Below are 24,580 nucleotides of genomic sequence, written 5' to 3'. Positions count from 1 at the left end.
TTTGTTTCCACTCTTTCCCTTCCTACTCTTTCTGAGCAATACCATTGGAAACAAACTCAGCTTAATTTCCATGGCTAGCAAAGCATCACCCTTATTTCATCAAAAGGTAGCATATGTTAAGGTGCCATGTAGCCACATAGTGTGTGCCTGATAGTGCAGAATCCCTTAAAAACAAGGATCTCTGTGAATACATCAAAACCTGACTAGGCTTAATCTGTGCTTCCCCCTTTAGCTTGGGTACCTAAATTTGACATAAGAGCACTGACTTTCTGTAAAGCTCTTTCAGAGGAAGAGGAACAGAAAATGCAGAGTTCATTTCAAAGCTCTGTATTCTCTTCCCCGTTCTTCAGAGTAGGTGTGTTGCCTGGTTGCTTGATTTCAGTCACTTTTAACAGGGACCAACCTATCTGTGAGTTAATGGCAGGAAATTGAGGCAGGAGCGCAATCAAAAGTGCAGGATGTTTAATCTTTAGCAGTGTTTACAAAAGATTTGGTGTTTGCCTTTGTTACCTACACTAATTCTGATGAGCCTTTTGTTCCTTTTTTTTAAAGGTTTCCACCCTGGGACTGTCTTCTAAGGCAAACTATCACCAATGGAAGTAAAATTTGTTTTTCCAGCGTTCTGGGTAAGATTATCTTCTATGTTGGTTTTATTTGTCTGATGTGTTCATAAATGTTTGCCACCAAAGAACTCTTTGCAAGTTTTATTTGATTTTATTACATTAGTGCTATTCTGTCCAACAAAAAGAAAATACCCTCCAACAATTTTATAAACAATGCAGATAAAGGTGACTTCAAAGCAAACCATGAGGCTTTTGCATGGAGGAATTATAAAACATAAACAGACCTTTGCTTTCCTAATGTTTTTGAATTGTTTCATGGGTATAGTCAGTATTGACAACGTGAAACTAAACTAGTATATCATGTATCTAAACTAAATATGGTGACTTCCTTTGTGTGTGTTCTTTGAACTATCAAATCTTTTAAAGATGCAACAATATTTGAAGTTGGATGTATGTTTGGAACAGTGGGAAAGGTGTAGTCCTTCTGTAGACTGGGAGATGGATCCTGTAAGGCATGTTATAGAGGCGGGAAGTTGTGCTCAGTCATTGTGAACAATAATGTTGCTTGCTGAGGTTTCTGGAAGGTCAGTAATGATGTTATATCTGGGGGAAAAAAAATATTGATAGCTATGCTGACAAGTTGCAGGGCAGTGTTTGCCATTAGGCTGGGGACATTGGCTTCATGATTTATAGTGCCCCCCCCCCCCCGAGTAACATGATGGAAATGACCCCAAAGCCTTGTGACTCCCTTGCAGCTGATCCTCAGTCAGGCAAGGTGCAGCGCTGGCTTTGGCCCAGACAGAGGTAGCTTCACTTTGACCAAATAAAAGCTGAGGTCTTACTCTGCAGTGACCGTGTCATGATGGGATGAAGTTGTGTTTTGTGATCTCATTCTGTGCCTGGTTTTACAGCAGGCTCACAGCAACTTTGAGCAGGTCTGAGCCTGCTCCCTAAGTGATAAAGTAGCCTGGCTGGCAAAGATTTGGTGATCCTGCATAAGCATTTTCCTATACTTTAGAGAGACCTGAACCTGGTCTGGCCTGGAATCAGAAAGGTCTGGTAAGAGCAGCTGGCCCTGGGAGATGTCCAAGATCCCAGCAGTAAGTGCACAGGAACAGCTCCACCATGCAGCATGGTGAGGAGTCACTCATGGATGACACCTCTGTGATATCAGTCTGAGGTCAGAAATTACAGGAGCAGAGAAATCAAGGGCTCTGGTGCTTGGGTGAGAAATACAAAAAAAGCTATATCAAATTCAAAGAAAGAGCAGAGCAAGTTATTTCTTAGTAGTTGTCTCCAATATGTCTCATTAAAGTGTTCCTTTTCATTATGTATCAGTATCAGGTATTGAGTACTTGCTGTTATCAGTCAGATCAAAGAGGAAGAGGACATGTCTCTAATATTCAGAGTAAGGCCTATAAGAAGTAGTTAGACACTTTGATTCCTTATGGCTAGGCAGTTAGAAATTAAAGGCCATTAGATAGGCAGAAAAACCTTAGGAGTCTTGAAGTGGGTTTGCTTTATGTAATGATTGTTAGAAATACTCTGCTTGTGACAAACCCTGTAGCTAAAGCAGTTGGCTGTAAATGAAGAAAATGCTGCCAGAATTAGAAGTCAAACAGAGCAAGAAATGTAGGGGACTGTCTGTAATTTGAGTGCTTCCTGCAAACCTGGAAGGATAGTTTGCTGGCCCATTTCTAACTCCTGTGCTCCTCTCTTTTGAAGAGGCAGGACCAAATAACGTGTATTTGTAGGATGTAATGTGCTTTTCACTTATCTCATGCAGATCTTTGAGCTCTGAGTGGGAAGATGCAGTTTATTCAGAAGCATAACCTTGTTCAAGTGATCTTTGTGTGAACTTGCAGTGCGTTACCCTCATAGCTGTGTCTGATGGGAGGTATCCTGACACATCATTAAAATGCTGTTCTGATAGCAGTATTAAAAAAAAGATTTTTAAGGAGTAGGTTGAAGTGTTCTGCTTGGGAAGTTGTGGATCAAATGGTTGATAATTTACATCTGCTTCAAAGAAGAGTAGGTTTTTGCTGCTTTCAGCAATAACCAGAAATGCAGTGAAGCAATTTGACGATATTTTAAGTCATCCAGTAATTTAACACTGGATTACCATTGAAATCTCATAAAAATACTGAAGCCATCTTACACTGTATCAGATGGATTAAACATGATTCACTTATTGCATTAAATTCCAGAGGGATTAATAATGTCTGGGTCATTGTTCCCTAGACTTAGAAATTGAAAGGCCAGAGGGGCTCACATGAATATTGTTCTTTCTACCCACTCTGTGTGGGTTGAAGAAATGCTGGATATACCAGGAATCATCCTTAGATTTTTTTTTTTCCCTTTGTTCAGCAAATCTTCCAGAAAGAGATCAAGTTCTTGACGTAAAGGGTGTCAGTAGTAACAAATCTGCCATGTTACAGGTAAATTGTTGCAGTGAATAATGAGCCTTACTCTTGGAAGCAGTCTGCAGCTCTCTTCAGCTTCTTAATGTTGTACCTTGTTTGTCCTGCTGGACCGATAAGGTATCTGTTTTCTAAGAAGCTGACTCTCCATTCCATTAGCAACTTCAAACTTATTTTACTATGAGATGTGTTGAGGAATGGTCAATCTTTTAACTCAAGTTTTCGTGCAATATGACTTTAATGTATAGTGTGCTAATGTTATTGTTCCTAATTTCGCACTAAACTGCCATTATTAAATGATGATGTAACTGTGTAGAAAGATGAGATTTACATGCCAAAGCCAATTTTCCATAGAGCTGCGTTGATTGGTGTTGATTGTGCCACTGTCTTTCAATGCCTTATTGATTGTGTCCCATGATAACCTTTCCCTGATGCTGCAAACTACTGATGCCAGTCTGATGGTTTGATCATCGCTTCAGTTATCCCTTAACCTTTTTAAATACTTCCATTTTTAACCCTTTCCAGTTGTTAACAGCAGTCATTGCATCAGGGAACTTACTGGCACATCTGCCCTTTGCTGCCATGCGCAGGTTTTTAATTGTGTGGCTGTTTACATCTTTCAATTACTGATAGCATGGAAGGTATGTCATTGTCACTGAGATGTGAATATAGCATCCTGCATCTTTCTGAACACAAAGCAGAAGTAGTCAAATTTGCTTTTCCTGAATTGTTGGGTAGTTTTTATTTGGAACTATTGAAGTTACTGAAATCTTCCATTGGAATGCTTGTTATATTTAGGGTGGTGATCCTGTTGTTAGAAACCTTACCAAAGCTCTATTTTTTTCTTCCAGCACTTGCATTTATGCAGTGGTAATTTGTATTCATTGTTATCAGTGCCCCTTTTGCCCATCTGTTATGCGCTGTGCGTTTGTTTTAAAGGTTTATTTGCTGCTGCTGTTACATTAATTAACCCGGATTATTTAACTGAAAAAGCTTTCTTTCATGACTGTGGCACAGTGATTTTTGTATTTTGACAGGTTATAAAGTATCCCTAGCGTAATGGTTCACCTGTATCCAGCAGAAGTCCAATATAACATTATCTGGAGATACTCCCACATCTTAACTGTTCTCTTACCTCACTTGATGGATTTCTAGCAGACCTTGTCCTCATCTCATTTTGTTTTTTGCTAGCAGTCCAGATTCTGCTTTGCTTGTACATGTGATGTTCATGGCTTTATCTTATGCACACTTACTCCTACATAAGTGTGGTGTTTTTTTTAGCACTATACTCCACCATTGGTTTTAGCACCAAACCATGGTTCTTACCATAGTTTACTGTTACCATTTTAACCTTTAATAGAAGTAAGCTTCCTTTTAAGAAGGGAATTCTGTTGAAATTGTGAGCCCAGCCATTGCAGTTGTAAGCAAGTATTGTTTGCCCTTTAAGAAATAAAAATAAGCTATTCAAATATCAACAATACTGGCAAAGCACTGCCTTCTGTTGTCAGTGCTGCAGTGTACAAGTCACAAATGCTTTGACAATGCATAATGACATGGGAAGGCCCTTGTTTGTCTGACATGTGCAGTGTGCAGCTCACAGTGTATATGACCTTTGCAGGCTGTGGTTCTGCAATGGCACAGTGAGAGAAAAGAGACCTGAACCTCATGAGATGGAGTTCATGCTGTGGTTGGCTTTGGGGCCGACTCCATACAGCAATGGAGGGAAAGGGCAGTAGCTGAGGTCAAAAGTTTTTCACTTGTGAAACACTAGTATAATCTTACTAAGTGGTTGCTTCTCAGAATTTTAATCATTTGCCAGGTTGAAGCAATGTACATATAGAAATTGGCTTTTCACTATTTGAAATAAGTGATGTGTCAACAGAGTTGCTATCAGAGCTGTCCCGTACCTTGCCTGGTGAGGGTTTGTAAGGAGATTAATGAGACCATCTCATGTGAACCGACTGCATGAGAAAGATTTGCATCTCTGTGTTAAACTGTGCTTAGCATGAAGGTGCTGTGGTAGCTGAGTGTCTACAGCAGAGAATTTGCAGAATGGCTTAGTGAATGTATTCAAATGAATTATGGAAGTTACCAGATTCCCATGGATAACAACTCCATCCATGTATTATGTAAGTGCAGCATCCCAAACGGGATCCAGTCCACCAAAGAGGAACCTGCTTGTAAATGCTTTGGGGCAAGAGTAGTTCTTTTATTTGGCGTCTTGTGGCTTAGTTATGAGTGATCCTACTTCACAGCATGCTTTCAGTACAACAGGTAAGACATGAAATAAAAGATACAGAGAAGGGCTATGGAATGATCCATCTGCAATGACAATAGAAACTATTTCACTAGTCCCTAGTTTAAATATAAAGTTACTTGCAAAGAATCTTCTGATATGATAATTACATTATTCATACTGTTTTTCTGAATTTCAAAACAAAGTGTGACCTTGATTTCAAAGTAAAGAGCATGAAAGCATGCTGTGCTTATTTTTCATAATTAATCATGTATAAGCCAATTTTATGGCAAAATAGATAAATGAGATGTCAGCATACTAGTTTGTAAATACTTCAAGATGTTAATGTAGTTTGTATCTTAGCTTTAAGAAAATCCAGTGTTTTTCAGTTTCACTGCAGGGTAAGAGCACAGCATGCTCTTATCTGCTAATTATGCTCTTATTTACACTGCAATTAAGCTCTAAATGGATACACTGTATCAGATGTATACATTTTGTTCAGTTCATAGAATGACCAAGGTTGGAAAATACCTCAGATCAGCTAGTCCATCTGTCCACCTACCACCACTATTCTTCCACTAAACCATATCCCGCAGTGCAATATCGAAATGTTTCTTGAACACCTCCAGGGATGGTGACTCCAGCACCTTCCTGGGAAGCCCATTCCAGTGCCTGACCACACTTCTGGGGAATAAACTTTCCTAATATCCAACTTGAACCTCTTCTGGTGCAACTTGAGGTCTTTCCTTCTCATTCTATGTGCTAGTTATGCAGTAGAAGAGGCTGACCTCAGCCTGTCACAACCTCCTTTCCGGCAGTTGTAGACAGCAATAAGGTCTCTCTAAGCCTTCTTCAGACTGATCAATCCCAGTTCTCCCAGCTGCTCCTCATAAGTCTTGTGTTCCAGATGCCTCACTGGCTTTGTCTTCCTTCTCTTAACATGCTCCTGGGCCTTGCTGCCTTTCTTGTGTGAGGGGCTCGAACCTGAAAATACTCAGGGTGTGGCCTCACCAGAGCTGAGTACAGAGGGAGGATCACCTCACTGCCTCTTCTGGCAACACAGTTTCTGATACAAGCCAGGATGCCACTGACTTTCTTAGCCACCTGAGCACACTGCTGGCTCGTGTTCAGCTGAGCATTGATCAACACCCCAAGATCCTTTTCTTCTGTAAAGTCTTCCAGCCAATCTGCCTGAAGCATGTGGCACTGCCTGGGGTTGTTGTGGCCACAGTGCAGAACCCGGCACTTGGTCCTGTTGAACTTTAATGCAGTTGGCCTCAGCCCAGTAATCCAGCCTGTCCAGATTCCCCTGAAGAGCCTTCCTACCCCCAGGCAGACTGCCACTTCCTCCCAACTGCTGTGTAGCAAACAACAAAAGCTCAGCCTAAGAAATGTCAATAACCTCCTGTGAATGCTGAGGATCCGGAGCCTTCCTTGGAGGTTTAATCCGGAGACTGTTCAGGAGATGCTGTTTTCCAGAAAAGACAGGCTTAATCATTAAGTCTTTGGGCCAGTGCTTCTTCTCATGCTGAGGAAAGGTGAAAGGCATGCCATGAAGTTGCCCTGATAGGTCCAGGTCCATTTCTTTGGTGGGTAGATGGAACTGCAGGATCCATAGCCTTGTGTGCATGCATGGCTTTGCTGAGTTCTGGCATCACAAGGGTCTGGGAATGCTGTAGGGTGATGGCAGGTGTGGGGTGTTCACTGCCAGAACAGGGTAAATTTGCACGTGGAAGAGGGGCTTGGGCTCCCACCTAGCCAGGCTTCTGTTACATGCATCTCCATCAGGAGAACCGGGAGTCACTCTGATACAATATGGGTAAAGCCATTTAATAGCAAATACCCCTGAATGTTGTGTATGGGTTATTTTACATAGGAGTAACATACACTGGCAGTTGATAATGTGTGTATTGTAAGTGCCTCTTTTAATAGGATTTACTGAATTCTACTGTGAAGTGTCACAGGACAACATTAAGTTATTTTTTAGCTCACTTGTCTCTACTTTGAACAAATTCTGGTGTTTAGTGTCTGTTAGATAGGCAGTATAATAGGTTTCAGCATTAGGCTGCATTGGGTGTGTAAGCTAATATTTGAGTCTTTTAGCTCTTCCTTCTAAGCTGCCAAGTGGTGGAAGATACAGCTCAGATGAGAGAAAACAATTTAAACTTTCTCAGTGAACCAGTTTTGAGAAGAGTTTTTTCTTAAACGCAGAGCTTCATGCTGGAGCAGTGTGATTAAAAGCCTATGGGGATTCAAGTACTGGGATGGTTTTAAGAAGATCAAGGGACTGAATGCAATTTTCCTGCGAATGATAATTAAAGAAACAGCATCCTCATTAGCATAATACAGTAAATGATAAAAAGGATTGGACAGATGCCTAATCTTGCAATGCTTCTTAATTTACAAGTATGTGTTTTAAAAAGAAAGCAATTGAGGTCTGTTCTTCTTGGCAGGTCCTCTGAATCACCAAAACTACTTCTTGCTTAACTTCACTTTTTTTCAGTGTTGTTTTTCTTGAGGACAACAAGTTATGTATTCCAGGACTCCATCCAAAGCCTGTTATGCTTCTATATGTAATAGAGACAGATCTAATAGAGACGTATGTGTGGTACTTTAGGGTTTCTAAGATTGGATGCCTACCAGATAAAATCACACATCTGAGGAGAGTTTCTCAATTGGAGTCATATGCAGCTCTAAACAAGTCCAAATACAACTGTCACAATATGAAACACTTTTTTTGTTTATTTTCTGAGGTCACCACTCTGAGTTGCTGATGTGTGGGGTCATGGAGAAATATCTGAGAGCCCTATCAAGGAGTCAAGTTTTTTAGTAGAATTCCTGAGTTGTTAAAACTAGAAAGCCTTTTTTTTTTTTTGGCCCTTAATGCAAATTGTGACTCAAATGTGGCAAGGACTAATAGTTGTCATTTTAGTTGACGCTGTCACTTGTTACTTGTATTCTGTTCTTGTCCAGTGTAAGCTGCAGTGGTGTGGTTCCTCTGTTTCAGTTTTTCATCTTAGTTCTTTTTATTCTTTGTCCTTTTATCACCACATTGATAGGTTCCTAAATGCTTTTAATCAAAACTTCATGTAGTCTCAGAATCATGTTGCCACCTACAAATGTGAGTGGCTCATCAGATCTCATTAGATGTCCGCACAGCTTAATGAGGGCTGGGTATGTAGCAAGGGTGATGTGTTTGCACTGCTCAGTGCACCCCAGTCTACTCCTCTCAGGGTCTCTTCTGAGACCCATACAGTGCCCTGTGAAACATCACTATTACACTGTGTGCGTTTTTCCTCTTTGAATCTTGTGAAATATGCTGAGCATGAGAGTGCTTTTTACAATGTGAAGCTGAGTGTCTGTGTTGTGGGCACACGGGGTCAGCAAGAAGTCATGTTGAGAGTGCTAAAACTTGCTGGGGTGGTGATGGATATCAGCGTTGGAATGTGCTTGTGGGAGCCGAACCTGATCTGGCCTTGTCCATGGTGCTGCTGAGAGTGGTCCCTAGTGCAAGAGGTCCCCTGGGCCATGCTGGGGCGTTGCCAGAGTACTTAAAGAAGTCATATCTTAATTGGCAGTCCTCTTTGTCTTGTAATGCTAGACTGTGCCTCTCTGAAAGACTGTAGGGGGAATTGTGCTTTTAATAAGGTTAAATATATAGAGGAGAAAGTACTTTTTTAGGAATGAAAATGATTTCTCAGTGGGAGCTGACTTCTGAATTATTCCACTTAAGACCCAGTGCAAGGTGGGAGCTGACTGCAAATGGATGCTGCATTTTTCTAGCTGGGAGTAACCTTCCCTTTCCCAAATCCTAGAGCCTCTGTCCAGATGAGAGCTAGCAGGTGCTGCTGGGTGAAGGGGCTGTTCCTGCCAGAGCCAAGAGGTCGTCTGGCACACACACCTCCTACCAAAGCAGTATTCTGTCCATTTTAAAGCTAACTCATTATAAGTGCAAATCCTTAGCGTTAGGCAATATAAAATCTTCAGCAGGTGAATCCACTGAACCACACTCCAGAAAATCAAGAGTCCTTTCAACCCTCTGCTAGGTGGTCACTGTAGGTGATAGTGTCTATTTTATTGCAGGTTGGGTTTCTGTTTGATGTCAAGAATTAAGAAACAAGGTGAGTGATGTAATGCTTTAGAGTAAATATTGATATGTTCAGAAGATGTTATGGTGGGAAACCTGCTCTTTTTAAATCTCAAACTGTGAAGTCATTTGGAGTCAGTGGCCCTCCTGTTTGATTTTTTTCCAGTGTCTTAACACATCAAGCTGGAGCTGATCCCTTTATATCCTGCTAATCTCTTATATATGCTGAAGTAGTAACTGTGGAGCTAGAGGCTTCTGATAGATAAAAAGGAGCACTATTGATCTTGCTGATACAGACACTTCCACACAGGGCTTTGAAGTTGTGATCGTTCTGGAGAAGAAATACATCGAGTGATGCATGTTGGCCCCCAGCAAGGGTGAGAATTTTGAAGAAATGTTGCATCTCATGCAGCTTTATAGTAGTCACAAACAAGTTATTAATGCTAAAGCACAAGAATCCCTTACTGTTAGCTGGTCTGAATACTGCTGGCACATCAGCTGTGCCAAATCCAGCACTGTAGTCTGTAGGTCTCTGCAGACTTTCTTGGTGTTTTCTTTACCTACATCCTTGTTCTCTCTGTACTGTGCCTGCACAGTGCAGGATGGCAGGGGACCCTTTCTCATCCAATTCAAGGACTTTGGGGGTATGTTGGGACCCTGTGCTGGCATTGCATCTCACTTGCTTTCAGGGCTGAAAACGATGCAGTCAGTGCAGCAAGGAGGCGCGTTGCCCCTCCAGCCGGGATGTGGTAGGAGTGTGCTCACAGATCTGGATGCTTGGTTCTTCTCATTTTTGTCTAGCCCATGTTGCTGGAGAGCTTGTGGCTTGTGCATGCTGTTTTCCTCGTGTTCAGGTTTTCTGGTAGTTTCTTATTTCATGGTAGTGTTACTCTTATTTCTCTTGCAGATCTTCAGCTATCCAATGATTTTCTTCACTGTCTGATTTACATATGTGCTATTTACATATAACTATTCTAATCTCTACAGTCTGAGGTCAGTTGGTGGCTAATGCAGATGCTCTCAGAGGCTAAACTAACACTTAACAAAGCTATTTAATCTTTAATTATGAAGTTTGGAGGAGGGACAGTGACTCATAATTCTTAAATTTCTTCTAGTTGTAAAAAATCATCAAAGCAAATACAAGTAAGTAAATTTGGGCAGGTTATCTCTCCTGCTGATAATAAATGGGATCATGATCTGGCATTTGTAGTTTTTATTTCTCATAGCATTCAAATAATTCCTGTCTGATTTTGTCTACTGAGGTTGTGTTGCAGTAACTGTCAGTGTTCCTCTGCTGGGATCAATCACTAAAGTAGCTGAGAACCATTGAGTGTTTTTTTTTCTGGGAAACTTTTCTTCTTCTTAACTTTTTTCTGCAGTGTCTTCGTATTACATCACCAAGTACTGAGATACTGTCCTTCAAAATGATTTTCTCTATCAGAAGAGGAGAAAAACCAGTGTGCACACAAAAACCCCACAAACTTACCAGACTTAACTTGATTGCTTATGCCTTCTTGTCGACCCAAACAGTATTCCCAATAGGAATAGTTATGTATAAAGATTTCTCTGAAGGATAGACTCAGACTGCTTCATAAATGAATTTAACTTTTTTTATTTTAAATAAAATCTCTGAAATATTCTTGAAGAATATATTTGGATGTTAATGTATATTTTACTTGTGTTGAGAATTTTATGAACAGAGAACCTGTGTTTCCTTAAGCGTACATCTTGTTTTAGAATGTGTGTTTCTCAGTGTTCACTCATAAGGGCAATATTAATATTTGATGTATTTAGAGATCTGTGCCATTATAAATTAGAATAGAACACAGTGAACTGTGAACATTTCATGCTTCTAAAAGAAACCTGCATTATTCTATTTTTGCTGTGAATCCGTGTTCCACTCATACTGAATTTCAAAGACTACTCTGCTAAACTTTCCTAGGCAATTGGCTTGGCATCTGTTAATTTAATTCCCATGTAACACTAACAGGATATAAATTAGTGCTCTGGGGACTGCTGATAATACTCAGTGAAACTTTGAAAAGGGATGGTGTTCCTAATACTGCAAACAGTGGAGGAGGTAGGTAAAGTTTTATGGGGAGGAGGGAGCAGGTGAAGGAGCTCAAGCTTTCCTCTCATACCAGACTCTACCCAAAGTATGATGAATTTCTTTGCGCTAAACTTATTTTCCTCTGTCATTTAGTTGATAGAGAATAAACTTACTGTGAGTGGAGAAAAAACAAGCATTGATTGTCGCTGTGGCTGTGACTGTCCCAGCAGTTCCTCCCTGTCCCTCCTGGTCTGGCTGTATCCTATACCCTGGGGGCTTTTTCAGCCCAGGTTTCCAACAGCCTCTCAGCTTTCCAGCCAATTTCCTGTTTCTGTTTTCTTTTTATCTTTCAGGCTAAAAATCTGTGGGAAATATGTAACTTTTTTTGTCCTTTGCAAGAATGACAGGGTTGCTTTTGACAACTATTGAGTCTTAGACTCTTCCTTGCTTGACACACTTCCTTCCTCTTTTTTTCTCCAGCTTCTTTGCTTGAAAAAACGACTGTTTCCAATTCCTTACTGCATTCCTTACTGTTGATCTGTACCAACCTCTTCCTCTGCCTCCCTTCTCTGATCAAGAAAGTAGAAAGTGCTTGTCTTCACATCTTTGCTAAAAACTGTATATTTGTTACAGAATCATTGTTGGCTGGTTTGCCTCTCATCAACCCCCTCTGTGCCTCTTGCAGCATTTTTGTTACACTTCATTGCTAAAATCTCCAGGGACTGTCAACTGATAAAGTGAGGTGTCAGTGATTATTGTGGATAATGGTCTAAAAGAAAAACAAATAACAAACTTCTTGTGTAATAACATTAGTGCTTCTTCAGTAACAATGGGTCAGATTTAACTTTGTTTTTTTCTAATTTTGCAGAAAACTACTTGGAAAAGTTTTTAAAGAAATTCTGTTTTTCTACCTTTTGATATAAGCCTTTCCTGGGAATGCCTCATCTCTTTTCAAAGATGAATAATTTAAGTGAACTTTATCAATTGATTTTTTTTTTTGCATTTTGGGCTTTAATGACTAAGCATTCCAACAGAATATTGGGCACAAGCACAAAAGAGAACTGCTTGGTGCTTTGTTATCTTCTCACACTTTCCACTGAGGCAGCACCAGCAATTTACGGTGGTGTTATACCTGATTTGTATAGTGTTCAGCTATGGGTACCTGTCTTTGTTGCTTTGGAATAGCATGTTTTCATGTGTAGTGCCTAAAGTAGGCTTTTAAAATGCAGAATAATGATGCAAAATGTGACCTTCCACTCTGAGAACTAGGACTTATCAAGAGGTTTACTGGCTTTTCCTATCTTGCATGTTGCAAGATTGATCCTGGGATATCTTGCCAGAATTAGTCCTCCTTTAAGTCCTCTGCAAGTTTCATATGGATGCCATTTCTCCTTACCATCATCTTGTATTCATCAGTGAAAATGAGTGTTCTTCATATCTTACAGTTGCAGTTTCAGAATTTTTTTCTCTAAATATATGAATTTGCCAGAGGCTTCAAAGGCATCTTGAATTGATTGGGAACACAGTCTTCAAATATGTACAAGTTGCATAATGTGGTCTGAGTGGATTGAGGCTATTGAATCTTCATTGTTTTATCGTATTGGTAATACAGTCTGTTTCCTGAGGACTATAAAATCCTGAAGGAATTTTATTTCCTTCTTGTAAATGTTCCTAAAGGAATTTAGATTTTGTCCTGGCTTGCTGGTTTCTAGCAAAGCAAATGACATTTGGAGTAATTATTACTGTTGCAGTATCCTTTAAGCTGGACTGAACTGTGTTCCTGCAGATCTCCTTAGCTAGTGGAGATTTGAAAACTGCTGTGGCCATTTGATCAGCCAGGGGAGCTGCACTAATTTTAGGGAATAAATGCACCTGTAGATCTTTGACAGGACTGTGTCCTGAAGGAAGTGCAGGACATACAGATATGATGGTCCTTGAATCTTTTCTATTGGGTATAAAATTTCCCCTGAGCTGAAGCTGCCTGTTGCAGGACATGGGGTTGCTTGCATGTGATCTGAGGGCATTGTAAAAAAAAAAAAAAATCTATTTCCTGAGCACCTCTAAATGCATTGGGCATCCAGCTGAGCTGTGAGTGGATCTGGTCTGCTTTATGACATATGCCTTTATGACAAAATAGGACAGAGCAAGTCAGAAATTCCTCTTTGCCTTTGTGGAGTGAGCTTAAAGCTGTAAACAGTTTCTCTTCTCTGGAGAAGCTGACTGGTTTCTATTGCCAGTGGTTTCCATTCTCTGGGCCTTGCTGCTTAGTGTGCAAGCCCTGTCGTATGCACCACTCCTTCATCCATAGTCACTAAGAGATCATCTCTCTTCTGTGAGTGCAATTAAATGTATGGATATTATCATCAGAGTAAGGTGGAAGGTTTATGCAGCCTTGTGTTGTTGCAGTAATAAAATAGCTGCTCTGTGAAACAGATTCAGACTGTAAGAGGAGACTGTTGAGCAGTCAGCTTCCCACATATTTGGCATAACTCAGCCTTCTGCTTCATGGTAACTTTTATATTCTTAGAGCTCCTCCGGAGTGTTGCTCTGCTGAGTGGCCGGAGAGAACTGTCTGGGATATGTGGAAGAGTGAATATGAAAACATCTGATTATGCACAATATGTAATCCTCTTATTAAAATATCAGCAGTAAGTGGAGCATTGATTTGTGTATGCTACGGTCCTTTTAATATTTAGGAGATGCTGCTAGCATGGTGACTAATGTCTCCTTTCCCGGATACATGAAGACATTGAATTAGCACAGCTTTAGCTCTTTATTCTTGCTTCTAACTGATCATTTAGTAGGCTGCTGCTGGCATGGCTAGGCTCTGCAGATTGCAGGAGGGTGCCCAGAATGACACACACCATTACAAAAGCACTGGCCCTGCCTGCAGGGAATTGTGCTGAAATGAATTAAAAATATCTGACTCGCTAAGGCTGATGAAACTGAACCACTCTCACTGGTGAGCTGTTAGTGTCAGTGTCTTTGGGCATGATGATATGCCACAGCAGGTATAATGAGTAAAATAGTATCTATTACAGGTGTTACAGGTCTATCTTAACTAATTTAAACTAATTATGTAAGAACCCTTGGCAGAATCAACTGTGTCTTAAAATGGTACTTATCACTGTTTCATTAAATTATGTAAGAAAACATCAGTACAGTATGACTGCAAGCATGATTTAAAGCTAAGTAGAAATATAGAAGGAAAGGCATGAAACTAAGAGTAAGGAGAACAATTGAGAGAAAACTGGAAGGAAACTAAGGGATGAGTAGACAGAGATAGGGTTTGGAGGGCTGAAGAGGAAGTAAAATCCAGGAAACCAAGAGAAGGTTTCAAAGAGGTAGGGGAAATGGTCCACGGTATGTTAGAAATAGGTACTGTTCAACACAGGCTTTACCTCACTGGTGTGCGTTGTAGACTCATAAGAGAGCTGGAAGGCATTTCAAGACATCTTTTATACTTCTCTTCCCCAGGGCAGGATCATGTGCATGCTTGAAAATGTTGCTGACCCATTTTCGTGTGCACTGAAGAAAATGCGTGGCACTCGTTAATTGCATGGGTACTTTTTTGGACTGGCTCTGCTCAGGCATCTGGAAATATTTAATTGATACTAAGCATGGCTGGAGGCTGAATCTAGTTACTAGAACAGTCCCTTCAACTCCTGTAACTGTATAAGTAGCTGTGTGTGCATTAGATACCAGTAACAGGAACGGGAAACCAGTCTTTCAGGAGATTATCTACACTGTTAGATATGATTGAACTGTGATTGTTGGTTTTTTTTAGGGATGTCTTAGTTTTAGCATCTGTAGAAATGGCAATAATATCTCTTGGTGTTTGGCAATTCTGGTTCTCACCAGAGATCTGTTACTGGTGATTCATGACCTTTTGCCAGGGCAGCTCCCATCTTTGCTTCTGTTTGACTACTTGCCCTGTGTTTGAGTTACTGGCCCTTAAAGCTGGAAGTAGGGCAAAAAGCCCCATGCTTGTAAATGAGAGTTCTTATGCGAAGTTACCAGTATTTATAAAGCTTTTCTTAAATACAGCATATGCATCATGTCCAAGTAAGAATGCCAGCCAAAATAAGGGAAGAAGGAATAAGCTTCTTAACTGACTGGAGTCAGACAACTTTGAGGAACTTATTTGAATATTAGGTCCTCTAGTTCTCCCTCCTTTCTAATTCAAGCAATGGAGAATTCTCTATAGCTCACAGTTGGAAATCCAAGGTGATTCTGAAAAAATGAATCCCTTTCACGTACTGCTATGACTGTATGTGAAGTGACATCTACCAAAAGTCAGAGCAGAATTAGCACTGGTATTTTTTTAATTGAAGTTTTGAAGCCCATATAATTATGCTAATGATCACAAAATCATCAGTAGAAATAATGAAGCTTGGTTTCCATTGGGTTTTCCTCACAATTAGTTTACTTTTAAACTGGGTTATACTAAACCTTCCTTTATCAGAAGCCTCATGCAGGAGGGCTGTAATAGCTGGAGAAACATCAGTCACAGCTGCACCCTGTTAGGCAACAGGCTGTCACCATGAGAGATAAACCTTGATGAAGAGATGAATTCCTTGGTGCCTCATAACATCTTATTTCAGTTATAGCTTTCCCATCATTAAGGAAGATCTCTTTCCCGTGGAGGCTTTCTGTTGTCATATGAAATTAAAGCTTACTTTACAGCCTTCTTTCAGTCTGTCTTTATAGAGCTCTCTTCTCCCTGCTCATTGACTTGCACAGAACTTGTGAGAACTCAATTTTTTTTTCCTTTAAAGTTTCTTGAAATTAGCCAAGAAGTTACAAAGGGAGGCATGGCACATATCCATGCTCTGGTTATTTAGGATATGCTCATGTGTGCTGTTAGTTTACATACTTCTGAGAGCTCATTCCGTTTCTAATGGCTAGATCTGTGGTGGGGCGAGTGTTTAATCCTTGTATGTCTACTGCATCATTTTTAGATTGCCCTCTGAAGTATTGTGTTCATGCTGTGATCAGAGTCAGAGTTGAGATGGGCCTTGCCTGATCTGATGACAACTGCTATGAAAAAGGTTTTCAACTTTCTTTATAGAAAGACAATCCAAGTATAAAATACCAGCAGTGAGCATCTGAGTATGGTAAATGGCAAGCAGAAAGTTAGTCCTTGTTGGCAGTGTCCTCCAAAAAGTTAGAGATGAATATGTGTGGAGAAACGGGAATATTTCTGAACCTTGTGTTGTCTGAAGCCATCTTCTGTGACAGGTTTTCAACTCTAGGAGGATGTTCATCTCTAAGGCCTCAATCTAGTAGACCCTACAAACAGCCAATTGGTTTACATTTAAAAAATCCTGGTTTCTATTTGATGCTAAAAAAAAAAAACCAAAACCACCAAACAACAAAACATTAGCCAGTTGGGCTTTCTCTTCCTGAGAGTTGTTATTCTGTAGTGGGAATTATATGTACTGATATCAGAGGAAAACCGCTTCTGATGGTCATCTTAGCTTGTTGCTTTGTAGTAGACAGTTGTGTTACTTGGATGCTGTCATATTAGACAAATGATGATTAAGCATGCTTCAGAAATAGTCATTTTAGCTTGCAAGTCAGTGCTGATGTTTTTCTAGATGCTGTGATTACAAAAACCCTTTAAATTGTGTCTCACCTGTGTCACATTTCACAAGTTCTTACCAGGTGAATAAAGCCTTTTAGTTCTTCTAGTGCTGTTGCTGCTGCTTGTGTGTTTCTTGGGGTCGTAGAGGTTTTGTCTAATTTCATACTTACATGGTTCTTCAGGGCATATTCCTTTTTGGTTTTATTAACCAAAAACAAAGTTTTTGTAAGGTTTTTCTGTGTTACTGCTGTGTGAACTTACGAGGTTTGTTGGTATTTGTCACCAGTTTCTCCCTAGGAAGAGGTTAAATTGGGCATCCTCTCCTTTGCCAACTTGATGATCTTTGTACAAGACAGGAGCTCAGGGTAGGTCAGCAGGTGTAAGAGCATTCTTTGCTTCAAAACTGTACTGGAATATAAGTGTTATGTTTATCCATGCTTACAAGGAGATTCTTAGCTAGACCTATCAAGTGTTTATTCTGAGAAAAATAAGGTACTCAAGACAGCTCTTTTTCTTGCTAGGAGGTAGAAATCACAAATGCCTAACAGGCTTTTAGCGGTTAGAATAATCAGCAACCAAACTCTAGAGTATAGGAAATCCTATTTGTGAGTAGCCCTCAACTCATAAAACAGTTTTGCAAAGTAAAAGCACAAGAATAAATTGTATTAGCATAACATAGAAACCAGACTCCAGTTCACCTTTATTTCAACAAGTTTAGGTGTTGAATCTCCAGTGAAGTATTATGTATCAGGGGAGGCATACTATTTGCTTTTTGTTGTTCTCTAGCCACAAATAGCTCATAATAACTTGTGTTCAGTTAAAAGAAGCCCATCTGTTACAGTTCTGGTTTTCTTATCCATCATTTTAAAGGTAAACACTAAGCCATAAATACTTCAACAATGTTCTCCCCTTCAACAAAGAAAATGTGATTAAATGTTCACCTTATTATGAAAGCCCTGCAGAGCACACGTGTGTAGGAATGAAATCATGAGCAGCTGCTTTATGCAAAATTATTTTCAATAAACTGCCAAAAAAATTCTCATTTCACATTTACCTTCTTTTCAAGCTTACCTTCTTTCAGATCAGAGGGAAAAGTAGCCAATTGCACGCTGTGAATTTTTCAGACAAACCTTTGACTGCACTTGTCCCTGTGCACCTTATGTGTGTTTAGTGGGTATGAAATCTCTAATTTAAGCTACAGCAAGTTGCTGGAGCACTACCACCGATGTCATGAGATGTTGTTTCTTGTCTACTGAAACAACGTAATCAGAACAATGAATAATATTTTTTAAAAAGCTTTTACCTGGAAAACAGCAGGAGATGTGCCTAGAAGGTGTTTCTAGGCACAAACTGCTGATAGGTAGGCATTGTTGCAGTTGTTTGCATCAAATTTAAGTTCCCCTTTTGTTTCTGCTGTCACACTGTTCTTTTTTAATCTTTCTGAACCTCAGGTTTTCCTCCTTCAGCAATATCTCAAGAGCCATTTATTTTAGGGTTTCAAGTATTGCTGCCATGACAAACATGCTATTTCTTGCAGATTTTTTTTGGTGTAACAGAGATGAATGGAGAAGGAAACAGTAGGATTTCTGCAAACAACTATAGTACTATGATGAACTGTGGGTTTGTCTGTGTTAAGAGACAAAGAGCAGTGTCAGGCCCTTGGGAGCTGCTCAAAGATAAATGTTCCAACTAGCTTTCTCCCAGTGACTTTTCAAGTTTGTTTTGGGAGCTCAGGGCATCCAGTTAGGTGGTTTGCTTGCAGCCATGTCTTTCAGTTGTACCTTGGGAGGTGGCCTCATCCTTGGGAAGCTCTCTGGGCATGTCTGATTTTATAAGGATGTGGATGTAGTCTGAGAGTTCCTCATGCAACCTGAGCTAATAGTGCTGACTGCTGGTGAGAAGACAGCAGTTCTCCTGCAGGGGTTCACAATCCTGTAGGTGCTCTTCCACAGCTTGAAGTAGTTGTGATGTTGGTGGAGATAGGCAACAATGTGGTGGCATGGCTCCTCTGCTCCATTGCCTAATGTGTGTCCTTAAGGAAGCTGTAGGCTGTGATGAGGCTTCCCCTCAGGGCTGAATGAACCAAAGGACCTCAGCCACCCTCCAAGCACCTTGTGTGCTCTAAACCCTTCCCCATCTTCATAGCCCTCCTTTGGATGCTCTTTAATAGCTTTATGTCCTTCTTATTTTGTGGCACCCAAACTTGCAACCTGCGCTTGAGATAAGGCTGCACAACACAGAGCAGGGTGATCACTTCCCTCAGCTGGTAACAGTGCTTTATTTCCCTCAATCGATTTTTATCTCCACCTTTTTTTTCTCCCTCTCAGATTTTCTTATGCCCCCCTTCCCAGTCTGGAGTCTAATTGAACTCTGAGGGTCCCTGCCTGTCTCAGTATCATCCATGCTGTGGATTATCTCAGGGTTGTCCTGTCATGCCAGCAGCCAAAGACCTTGGTTCCTTGGGACTGATAGCTCCCAGAGGAGGTGTTGGCTTATCATCCCTGTCTGAATAAGCTTCAGAAAGCAAGGCTTTTAGTCTTTCCCAGTGCCGGTGCAGTGAGCTGAGATCATTTTTCCTTCTAAAACTGGAAGACAAACTTTGCTGTTTAGGAGAAGGAAACAAAAGGTTATTAAATGATGGCAGCTGGGCAAAACAGTACTTTGCTATTGTATTTGTGCAGATAAGTTGCATAAGAGACAGGTAAAAGCTCTATTTGTCCCCATGTGCACTGGTCAGAGCAGTAGTGGAGAGGTGAGGTGGCTGCCTGGGTACCTCAGATTGATGCTTTGGTGATATTTTCTGAGCTGAAGCAGCAGGGTTTTCCTGCCAGCACAGTGGGATCTGCAAGCAGCAGCTTCCCAGCTTGATTCTGGGAGCAGCACCAAACTCCACAGCACGCAGCAAGCTGGTTTTGTGCTTGGTCGGAAGTAGGCTGATATGATGCAGTCCTCCAAGCACCTGACAGAGAGAAAATCTGTTCGAGAAGGATGTTTCCCATGTGAGGTTCAGAGCCTGGGATGACTTTCCTGCCAGCATGCTTGGTGAGTCTGCAGCTCAGCTACTGCCTTTGGTGAAATTGCGGGAGAAGGGAAATCACTGCCATTCACCAGCAGCACCCTGAGCCAGCTCATCCTTCTAGCTATTTCTGTCTGCACTTATCTATAGCATCATCCTCCTTGTGCCTGTGTACCTGCCAAGCATTCAGAACAGGCATGGCTGTGGCAGCCTCCTCATTTCTCTCCAGCCTGAAGGATAAATAACTGGATTGCTTTTTAAAATTCTTTTCCTGCATCAAGAATTTATAGCAAGAAAGCCTGAGCAATGCTTTCAGGAACAGGTGGACAGGTGGATACAGCCCTGCTCCTTCTTAGCCCCTAGGGAGATATCTCTTCGGACGTGATGTTTTCCTGGAGTGAGATATGGTCTTGGGTAACAATAGCATACCCAGAGTTGGTGAGAGAGAAGACCTGGATCTAACTTGCTTGCAAAGGGACCTGGAGCAGAAAGCTGCATGCTTGGGTGGTGAGTTCATGTAGCTGGCTTGTAGACTGCAGCGCATTATTTTCTTCTGTGCTACAAACTGAGTTTTTTGATGTATAAGACAACAGTACCAAAAATTCTCGCATCTATATACCTTCTATATGTTATATGTTGTTTGTGTGCTCTGAGGTTTTGTGTAGTTTGGACAGTGAAGTAGACCACTCTGAGTTGAGCACGACTACAACTATGGTTTGTAGTTTCGTTCCCAGCTGGGAATCTCATTGTTCACCTCTGAAGTTGTGCAAATGTGCAGACTTACAGGATGTATGTGTTGTGTTTGAGTCTCAGTTACAACATTGGTTTGAGCCAGTGAGCCACTGTGAGAATTGGGATTAAAGCATGTCCTCTTCCACCTTCCGCTATTCAGGTGTATGACTTCAGAGGCAACGAGGCAATGGTTATGTGTATGTTTATAACATACTGCTTCTGATCCTTAAAATACAAGCTATAGGCATAGTGAGATTTTCTCTTAAATTATCAAGTTCTGAAGACAAAAATTGCTTTCTATTTTTAAATAACAAAGCTGTGTTTCAGTGTGCAGCTGTCAGGACTTCTCACATTTTTTTCCTATCCTTCTACTGGTTGAAACTGTCATTGTAACATTTGAAATAAAACTTGGATTTAGGGGATTTAGGCAACCTATATTGATATGTTTGCCAAATCTGTGACTTATGTAGGGATTCCTATGGAAATACCTACATTGGAAGCTCTCTTGATGAGAAAGGTACTCTACATAGTGTTTCTTTCAGTATTTGTCTGTTGCATAGAGTTAAATTTTGCAAACCAATAGTTGTAAAATAACTTTAAAACATCAATATTTTTAAACACTTCCACAACAATGTAAGAGTATTTGTAGTTGGCTCCTGCCCTGATGAAGCATATGGGCTCAGATGGCTGTGGTCTGGATGATGCTCCTGGCCAAAAGCTGAGTTTTCAGCTTTCTGGCTAGATGCCTACAGGGTGTTAAACCTGTGAGACCCATGGAAGAGTGTGTTTTGTCCTGGTGGTTTGAAGTTATCTGTCTTGAGATGAGTCAGGTAGATTTGAATTGATGCATGTGAAGTTTTTTAATATGTAAGTGTAAGTTTTACTTTTCTCCCAAAACTGTAAGCACAGATAGGTACCTCTTATACATTTCTATCAATCGATGAGAATGGCAGGAGGTAAGGAGTCATTCTGCTGTCTAAAAGTAGAGCTAGTTATTCAGGCTTCTGCCAACTCCAGGGGAGGGGTGCTCAGCTCATCTCATGTAACTGCTCTGGAGGAGCTTTGTCCCCTTTGGGTATGTGATGTCTATGCAGTTAAACAGCTTCATTCCCCAGCTCAGTCTCATGTCTTGATCTCCCAGTCCAGTAGGCTGGATGCATGTTATATGCTTCTCATGTTTGTCTTCTGAAGCAATCTAATTACCTCCCTCTGGGACAAAATATGTGGCAGCTTTGAGGATACCTTACTGGAAGACTCAGGCATGATACCAAAGCAGGTCTGGCTTCCCACAGTGTCCTCCAGTGGTACCCTAGTGGAAGGGTTACCCAACATACTCAGATGCCTATGCCTTGATCTAGGACATGAAATGTGGCATTTACACAGTTAAAATAAAAGCACAAATAAAATACTGCCCTGGTGAGCTACAACACAGACCTTACATTGGGCAATTTTGAATGGAGAGATGAAGCAGTTGCTATGTAGCACCTTGTTGTGGGCATGGGTCTTAACGTGAATGTTGCTAGGCTAGATCTGTGGGTGCTTTAGGACATGGAATCTGTCCATAGCATCTGTTTTTGGAAGGGTGTCTATTGGTGAGGGAAGTGCTTACCCATGAAGTTGAACTTGATGCATTTCAGGCAGCTGATGGATGGAGCAGATCTTACCTGGTGTGCCTTGCACAAGGTCACTCAGCAGCTGAGTGCCAATGCTGGATGCAAAAGCCTGATTCATGTTGTTCCCTAGGACACACCATCTCTCCAGCATCCGTACATGCCTGCTTTGTGCTGTCCTCGTTCTTGTGTGATTTGTGAAATGCCTGGTAAAAAGCCAGATGCCTTCGTGCCTCCCAGTGGATCTAACTGAGAAGTGCTTAGCACCAAGGCTATGGGAGGATTTGAAATCAGCAGCACCTGTGGGATAAAAGAGAAAAACAAGGGGAGAACAGTTATGTTCCTAGACTTTGCAAAAGAAAAAAAGAACCACAGCTGAGACCCAGCTGTGCAGCCAAGTTGTCAGGTACCTGGTGTTGTTAGAGAGGTCGCAGTGGCCCTAACCAATCCTTTACAAGCTACTAAACCACACATTTGTGAACACAGCTACACCATGCTCCTTTTCATTCCAGTTCCTATGGAAACATGATGTAAGAATGCCTAAAATAGGTACAGTGCTTTGAAATTATTATTTTGATCTTTTTCCCCCCAGATTTCCTTCATTAACTTCTAACACATTAAAAAGGTCATTGTTATCCACCATCAGTGGTGTTCTACCCTGGTTACCCAGGTTTCTGCATCCTGGTACCTAATTTCTATATGCAGACTATCAGTACTCCCTTTCCCCCAACCTCCCTCCCCATCAGTGAGGCTGTGGGTGTAAGTGTTAAACATATACATTACAAATGCACACTAAACTGATCTTGGATCCAGCTCCATCTCTTCTCAAGCAAATGAGAAATGTATGGCTCTTTGCAGCAACAGGTGAAGGTACAAGCTTTACCCTACTCCTATTGGGATCATGGCATAGTGTTGGCTGGGAGGAAGTGCTGGAGGTCATCTGGTCCAGCAGCCCATAGAAGCAAACCTATCCTCAGTGGTGGTGATGGAGATGGTGGACTGCTGGATGGGGGCATCCTATGAGTCCCCCCTGCCTTTCTGGGAGGGACAATGCTGGAGGAGGCCGTGGGTTCTTGAAAACGAAATTTCTTTGCCCACAAAGATGTGCACTCTAATAAATGGAAAGAGGACAGTGCCTTTTAAGGTGTGTTCCCACAGTCTTCCTGTGTTTTATTTCCTTGCATGTGTTGCAAAGCCATCATGTCTTCGAGCAGTCTCCTTGACCTAAGTCTAGGATTTTTCAAAATAGCCAAGTCCTGTTTTCAAAAGCCTTTGATGGGAGAGCCTTAGGAGAGCTAGTGCTAAATCCAGCAAAGGACTAAAAAGCCTTGTTTAAAACCAAGACCTAATTTTTAACGCTTCTAGGTTTCTGATGTCTTGCAGTACTGTGCCCTGGAACCTGGTGTAAGGCCCCAGACAAGGGCTAGAGTCTTGCCCATGGTGTGTAAGGACAAGCAGGCAGTTGCTCAGAAAAGTGATTGAGAACTTTTTGGGTAGTACCAAAGCATGTTGCCCCTGTGTTCTGAATACATTTCCCTGTTTCTTTTGCCACTCCCTGCTGCATCCTGAAGCTGGGATTGAATAAAAGGGAGTTAATATTGGAGCAGTATTTTTCCTGACTGCACATCCTGGACAAAATGTATTAGAGTCATGGGTGTAGCTGAAACTCCACTTCAGTATTAAACTGTTTCATCCATTTGAGAAATGCAGATACCTATTTGAATCTTAGTCCAAAACATCAGGCCACATTGTGCTCAAGGATGCATTTGTGTAACCCATGGAGAGCAAACTGTAGTTGTACATCGTGTTTAGCTTTGCTGTGTGCTTAGTCTTTGCATGATGTTTTACATGCTTGTGGCAAGTATATGTGGTGTTACCGTTGTTTTTGGTGTAAGGCAAAGGGCCAGTACAAGCCAGAATAAAACTTTCCTGGTTTCAGGGTTGTTGTCATAGTGGAGTTGAACCATTTGTTAGCAAAGCAGATAAACTGAGATGTAAATGCTGATCTAAAAAATGTATTCTGGATCTTGGCATTTGCATTTCTTGTCTGCTAAAGTTCTTCCTTGATTTGAATAACAGTTGTTGGCTACAGAACTAAAACCGATGCCAGAAGAGATCAAAATCATGGACTCTGGAGCAGCTGTGGATTGTAAAGAGAAACTGCTTTGTTCTAACATGGAAATGCAGGGGTGAAATTTTGCTTTTGAAATCTCTTCTCTTAACTGCTCTGGAGCTGGGCCAATGTAGATGTAACCTTTATAACCTAATTGATAAGTTCG

General features: G+C 41.1%; 1 protein-coding gene across 4 annotated transcripts in view; it reads left to right on the top strand.

The window, feature by feature from the left end:
- Positions 1-24,580, top strand: part of MTUS2 (microtubule associated tumor suppressor candidate 2) — a 270,353-nt gene that overhangs the window by 7,434 nt on the left and 238,339 nt on the right. For 3 of the 4 annotated variants that reach the window (XM_417117.7, XM_046909909.1, XM_040703883.2), the window contains exon 2: positions 553-626. The gene's annotated coding sequence lies outside the window, so the exon portion shown is untranslated. Of the gene's footprint in view, positions 1-552; positions 627-20,136; positions 20,467-24,580 lie in introns of those variants that run through there. The other variant, XM_015278698.4, reaches the window with a different exon arrangement.

The sequence above is a fragment of the Gallus gallus genome, chromosome 1 (assembly GCF_016699485.2).
Source record: "Gallus gallus isolate bGalGal1 chromosome 1, bGalGal1.mat.broiler.GRCg7b, whole genome shotgun sequence".
Taxonomy (NCBI): Eukaryota; Metazoa; Chordata; class Aves; order Galliformes; family Phasianidae; genus Gallus; species Gallus gallus.
This window is presented reverse-complemented; position numbering and strand designations above follow the sequence as displayed.